The 6,420-nt window shown below is 41.9% G+C and overlaps 1 pseudogene; it reads right to left on the reverse strand.

The window, feature by feature from the left end:
• Positions 1-3,808: 3,808 nt before the first annotated feature.
• On the reverse strand, positions 3,809-5,048 carry LOC105724022 (heat shock protein HSP 90-beta-like; annotated as a pseudogene).
• Positions 5,049-6,420: the final 1,372 nt, after the last annotated feature.

Below are 6,420 nucleotides of genomic sequence, written 5' to 3' on the forward strand. Positions count from 1 at the left end.
GGAGGGAAAAGAAAGCAACAACTCAAAAAGTAAGGTGTATGAAGCCGACTTGCTAGAGAAAGGGGTGGACTCAGTACATCAAGGTCACAAAAAGGTGCAGCCTTCGATGAGACAAATACTGGCTGAAGCTGGCTGATAAATATTTCCTGTAGGATTTGAAGCAGGTTGCCACCAGCAAAACAAAAATCCCTAGGGGGCAGTACATAATTAACAATTTGAAGATGTGGCCTGGTGTCATTGTCTCAAAAGGAGCCAGGGAATCCTGCCCCCAAAAGCACAAAACCCGAGTTCCCACATTAATCTCACTGTTTCTCTATAAACGAAAATCGGTGTTTCCCCAGAGGCTCAGAAGACGCCTTTGCTCTGGGCTGGCAAATGTCTCCTGGCTCGTGGTGTCGTTTTCCTGTGATTTTATATCAGCACCGCCAAACCTGTTTCTCTAGTTTGAGTGAAATCACTCAGCACGTTTATGAAAGCAAACAAATATGTATATTTTTTATTAACAAAGACATGAATAAAACTGAGAGAGGAAAGCTTTTTCAACAGCCTGCCTGAATGAGTGTTTACAGACTTTTAGAATAGTGACTTTCTGAAAACAACTGACCTTCAATTAAATTGCACCCACATACCAGAACGAAAACTCAGGAAAGATGAACGGAAGTCATAGAGAAGTTTTGGGGTGGCTTAACAATTTCTTTGGTTTATTTCAAGACAGTTTAGACTTTGGAGGGAGGAATTGCCAGAGGGAAAGGATAGAACAAGGAAATACTCAACTTAATCTTGGGATGGTTCTGGCACTCACTTAAGAGAAGTCAGCAATATTTCCCAAGGGATAGATCCAGGACAGTGCCAATTTCGAGTTTGTTCTGCTGCTGAGCCTTGGAAGCGGTGTGGACTACTGCTCAGAGCCATGAATTTGGCAAAAGGAGACCTGAGCCACATTCCCACCTGTGACCGAAAGCGAGTGCTCCTTGGGAAGTTTCTCAGATTCTCTATGTCTTGGTTCCTTCAATTGCAAACTGAGTTCAGATCACTTGCCACCTGCCTACCTAATCAGAATATTGTGAGGGTTAATGAGATTGCACTTGCAAAGTGATTGCCTCATCATATAACTCCGAAGTATTATTATTCATCATAAAGACACAGCTGCAATATTGTATATTGTTACATACCAGACACCATGCTTCTATTTTTAGCAACCTGGAAATGAGGGTGTCTTAGAATTATACAGTGGAAGAGGCCTGGCAATCTTACCTGCCCCAGGCTCTGTTCTGGGTCAGGTCTAACCAATCAAAGATGGCTGGCTGTTTAGTCTCACTTTATGTCTAAAGGAGGAAACTCTTTCACCTTTCAGAGGAAATTCCAATGTTGTCATTCTGATGGTCAAGAGTTATTGCTTAAGTCTGAATACTCCCTTCTGCTTTAATTGAAATAATCTTTTTTCATTTATTATTATATAAGTTGGTCTCCTTCATGTAGTGATCTTGAGGGGCAGAAACCATGTCTTGTGCGTTTTTATATTCTTTAAGTCATCTCCTGGTAAGGAAGTACATAGTAAATGCTCAAGAAATGCACCTTGGATTGAATTCAGTTGTTTGTAACTATGTGGGCAGAAAGAAAACCACTGATAACACATTTCATACTAAGAGCATGGATCCTGCAGTCCTAGCCCCCTGGAGGCTCAGGCTGGAGGATGACGTAAACACAGTTCTGGGCTAATAGGTGGTGTGGCTATGGTGTGTGTGCCCATATGTGGAAAGGAAGTTTCACTTCCACCTTCTTTTCCCCTAGGACTTTAAGAAAGCCCTATGGTTTGTGTTATGACCTGAATGTTTGTGTCACCCCAAAATTGATATGTTAAAATGGTAAGCCCCAGGGTGATGGTAGTAGCAGGTGGAGCCTATGGGAGGTATGAGGTATTTAGGTCATGAAGCTGGAGTCTTCAAGAATTGAATTAGTGCCCTTATAAGAAGACATGAGAGAGCTTGCTTCCTCTCTCTCTTTGCTTTCTGCCCATACGAGGATGCCATGAGAAGACAGCCATTTGCAAATGAGAAAGCAGGCTGTCACCAAACACCAGATCTGCTGGAGCCTTGATTTGGGACTTCCCAGTCTCCAGACCGTAAGAAATAAGTTTCTACTGTTTATAAGCCACCTGGTTTATGGTATTTTGTTATAGTAGGCCAAACAGAGTAAGACAGTTTGCCCACTAGTGTTTTATGCTCTTTGATACAGTGACTAATGAATGCTTCAATCAAATTTTCCTGGCTTTCAATGCTGTCTGGTCTATAATTACTATATTAATTCATTCCTATCTCCCATTCTCTCCTCTTTTTTAAAACTTTTATTTTAGGTTTGGGGGTATATGTGCAGGTTTGTTGTATAGGTAAGTTGTGTGTCACAGAGGATTGGTGTACAGATTATTTTATCATCCGGGTAATAAACATAGTATCTGATAGGTAGCTTTTTAATCCTCACCCTCTTCCCACCCTCCACCCTCAAGTAGCCCCAGTGTCTGCTTTCTTCTTTGTGTGCATGTGTACTCAATGTTTAGCTACCACTTATTAGTGAGAACATGCTGTATTTGGTTTCTCTTCCTTTGTTAGTTTGCTTAGGATAATGGCCTCCAGCTCCATCCATATTGCTGCAAAGGACATGACTTTGTTCTTTTTTATGGCTGCATAGTATTCCATGTTGTATGCATACCACATTTTCTTTATCCTGTCTACCTTTGATAGGTATTCAGATTGATTCCATGTCTTTGTTATTGTGAATATGGCTGCCATGAACATACGTGTTCCTGTATCTTTATGGTAGAATGATTCATATTCCTTTGGATATATACCCAGTAACAGGATTGCTGGGTAGAATGGTAGTTCTGTTGTAAGTTCTTTGAGAAATCTCTCAACTGCTTTCCACAATGCCAGTGCCCATTTTTTTTTAAAAAGATGGGTATAACATTTTCTCACTTTTCTACTGAAAAGGAACTCCTGTCCTTCATAGTGTAAAAGAACAATTCTGCCAGCTCAGGCTCTACCTGCATGCCGTTAGGGCTGGCTCCCTTGCATGCAACTGGCTGTCATAGAGTCTCTGTAGCTTTTGGCCCCTGCTCTAGTCTGGCTTTAACTTTTCCTATACAACTGGATCTTGGTTGGTTTACAGTTCACATCTGATATTTTTCTGGAGAGACTCATAGACACATGATGATCTCAATTTTATTGTCCTCTGGAGTGTTCCTTTCTATGGTGGAAATTGGCTTAGGCCTCCCCTTCTACCAGTGCTGGGTCCAGGACTTGCTCTGCTGCTGCTGAAGCAGCTTCTGTAATACTTGGACCCTAAGAGGCAAGAGGCCTAAGGAGCTGGGCGAGGGCATCGGGGTTCAGAATATTCAGGTCTGAGTTTGAAGGATGCTTTTGTTTGTTTTGGTACCTTCTGCATTCCTTGCCAGTTCCATCCTCCTTTCAGCAGTAGTACTCTTAATTTCCATCATACACTCTTCTATTTCTTTATAAACATCTTGAGTACCCTGGCTTAATTTCCTCCATTTTATACATTTCCATTTGCCCTTTGACTTTCAGTGAAGCCCTAAGGTGACTCGGCTTGTTTCCTGACTAATTGGCCTCCACACTGCTAGAGCTTCTTATAATTTGCAAAACTATCCTTTTGAATGGCAGTGCTGGATTACTTGGTGTGACGGCAAACTTTACATGTCAACCTAGCTGGGCCATGGTACCCAGATATTAGACCGGCCAAACACCAGTCTATGTGTTGGTATAAAGATATTTTGTAGATATGATTAACATTTAAATCAGTAGACTAGATTTTTACAGACTGCCTCTTGGAATTTCTTGTAGTTCTCCTTGTCTTCCACCAGCTCAGAGAATAGCTCGAGGCACTTCATAACAATGTTTTTTTGAATGACTCCTAAGATTTTGCTCTGCTTGAGCATTTCTCAAGAGATGTTGAGGTGCAGATCCTGAGAGTCAACCAAACCATGAATAAAGTTAAGATACTCTTGTGTCAACTCATCACAGCTGTCCACGATGAACACATGATGGACAGACAGTTTGATGTTGTTCTTTCCCTTCTTGTTCTCAAAGAGGTCAAAGTAGCAGTGCTCTGAATTCCAACAGACCTTCTACAGAGAAATACTTGACTGCCAAGTGGTCTTCCCAGTTATTGATGAGGCTCTTGTAAAATTCTCCGTACTTCTACTGGGCGACATGAAGGTTTCTGGTCCAAATTAATTAACTTGGTCTTGTTTAGCTCTTTCTGATCAATGTATTTCTCTTTAATTTTCTGATCTTTTTCTTACTCTTACTACTGTCATCTGAGCCCACATCTTCAGTCTTGAGCCTTTCCTCAGCATCTTTGCTTTTCTCTTCTTTCTCACCTTTCTCTTCTTTTGCCTCATGGTCACTGGTTTCCTTCTCTCATTTCTTCCCCCAAATAAACAGTGATGGGATAGCTTATGAGCTATGAGTACTTATTTAGTGCTTCTTTGACTTTGACTTGTCTCTCTCCTAAGTACCCTATCTGGTCTTCCTTGAGATGAAGGATCACTTTGGTACCCCTGCCAGTGGGCTTACTATGGTCAACACATACAGTGGAGGAAGACTCTCAGGAATACTGTTCCTCAGCATTGTGATGTGTGATCACAGTCACTTTCTCTGCCACCAGGTAGATAGACTAAAAGCCAACACCAAACTGCTCAATCTTGTAGACTTGGCAGTGGTTTCCAAATTATTTGTGAGGTCATCCTTATCCTTGGTCATGCCAATGTCTGTGTCCACAAAGTCAGGGTATACTCCTGAAGGTTGAAGATGATGTCAATTTTCATCTCTTTACTGCTGTTCAGCTCAGAAGAGACTGTCAGGCTCTTAGCAAATTTTGTTTAATGCATTAAATCCATTAGAGATCAACTCTTGAAGAAAAATGTTCTGGTTGGATTAGAAGGTATTGATGTTGAGATACATGAATCGGGCAACTTCTGCCTGAAAAGCAAAAGTCTCCACCTCCTCCTTTCCATGGTGCACTTCCTCAGGCATCTTGAAAGGCAAAGGCCACAAGTACTAGACAGTGGAGTGGGCTGGGACTGTCCAACTTGCACGTGGCATCAAGCCTGAGCAGGGATAATTGATCATTCCCAAGTCATAAGGTTCCAGATCTTCAATTGACCTCATCATGGATCAGCTCATTATGCCTACAAGCTGAGCCATAGGATCTTGCAGCAGAGTCTACCAGTGCCCACCCCTTCCCTGGGGCTAAGGCTTCCACATGCCTGAGTTTTGCTTGAAAACTTGACACTGATGACTACTACCAGGTCCACCATCCCTGATGTTCTCAGTCACTATCTGGTTGCCTCCCTAAGACTGGAGAGGAGGGAGGAGGTGCTTGATGGGGCACTCTGCATGCTCGACTGAGGAGTCTATGCTCTATCCTAGGAGATGTTTAGGTATCATTGAGGGTTTTCATCACAGTATGATCATCTCTTGGCCTTTATAACTACTGTGATCCCAAGTGAAAGTCTACAAATACCTTGTTCATACAGTCCTTTCATTCTCATTGCAATATTTCAGTGAGGAATAAGGTTGTTAGCTACTTTCCTTTTTTATGAACAGTCACTATCTAACAAGAATTTAACTTAGAATGACCAAATCTGAGTCAGAGACTGGTTTGAGTTACTTCCTTATTTCTTGGAGCTGAGTCCTGTGAACAAGTCCTCAGCTTGCTGGCAGGGGCATGGCCAGAGGGGTGAGGCATGCAGAGGGAGACACATGTCCCTGCTGCTGGGGTACAAGGGCTCAGAAAAGCTTGTCTCTGGAAGTTCCAGGTCTTCAAGTGGGAAAAAAGAATGCCTACAAGAATTATAATTGCTTTCATTCATAAACCTTCATTCCTAAAAAACCCATCAAAGTTCTGAAAACCACCTCATCCTGGTCAGTAAACCTCATTTTCTCTACAGCAGAGAAAGAGTAAACAAATTTGCTGATCACCTCTCCCTTATTTTCCATTCTAAGGTAGCCTGGACAGGAAAGCTTTTCTTCCATGGCCTGAAGATTCTGATGCCACAGCACTAGAGAAGCCACAAATTCCTAAATTCCAGACTCCCCTGCCAAAGCTTCTCCATCCACTTCTGACATCAGTGCCAAAGGGGCATGGGACAAATGGAGATCTTTCTAAAATCAGTCCAACTGTTTTAATAATATTAATAGTGTGTAATATGAATAGTAACTACCTATAGGGTGCTTTCTCAAAACCTGGCATGGTACTGACACTAAGCTTTTGACTTGCATTATTTCATCAGGGAGATATTTCCATTTTCCAGATGGAAAACTGAAGCTCAGAAAGGTTAACAACTGTTCAAGTATTCACACCTAGTCCATAGTTGGAGACATGGTTCTTAAGCCTGTTGAAAAT

Source organism: Aotus nancymaae, unplaced genomic scaffold (assembly GCF_030222135.1).
Source record: "Aotus nancymaae isolate 86718 unplaced genomic scaffold, 86718_ANA_hifiasm-v0.15.2.pri h1tg000008l, whole genome shotgun sequence".
NCBI classification, from domain to species: Eukaryota; Metazoa; Chordata; class Mammalia; order Primates; family Aotidae; genus Aotus; species Aotus nancymaae.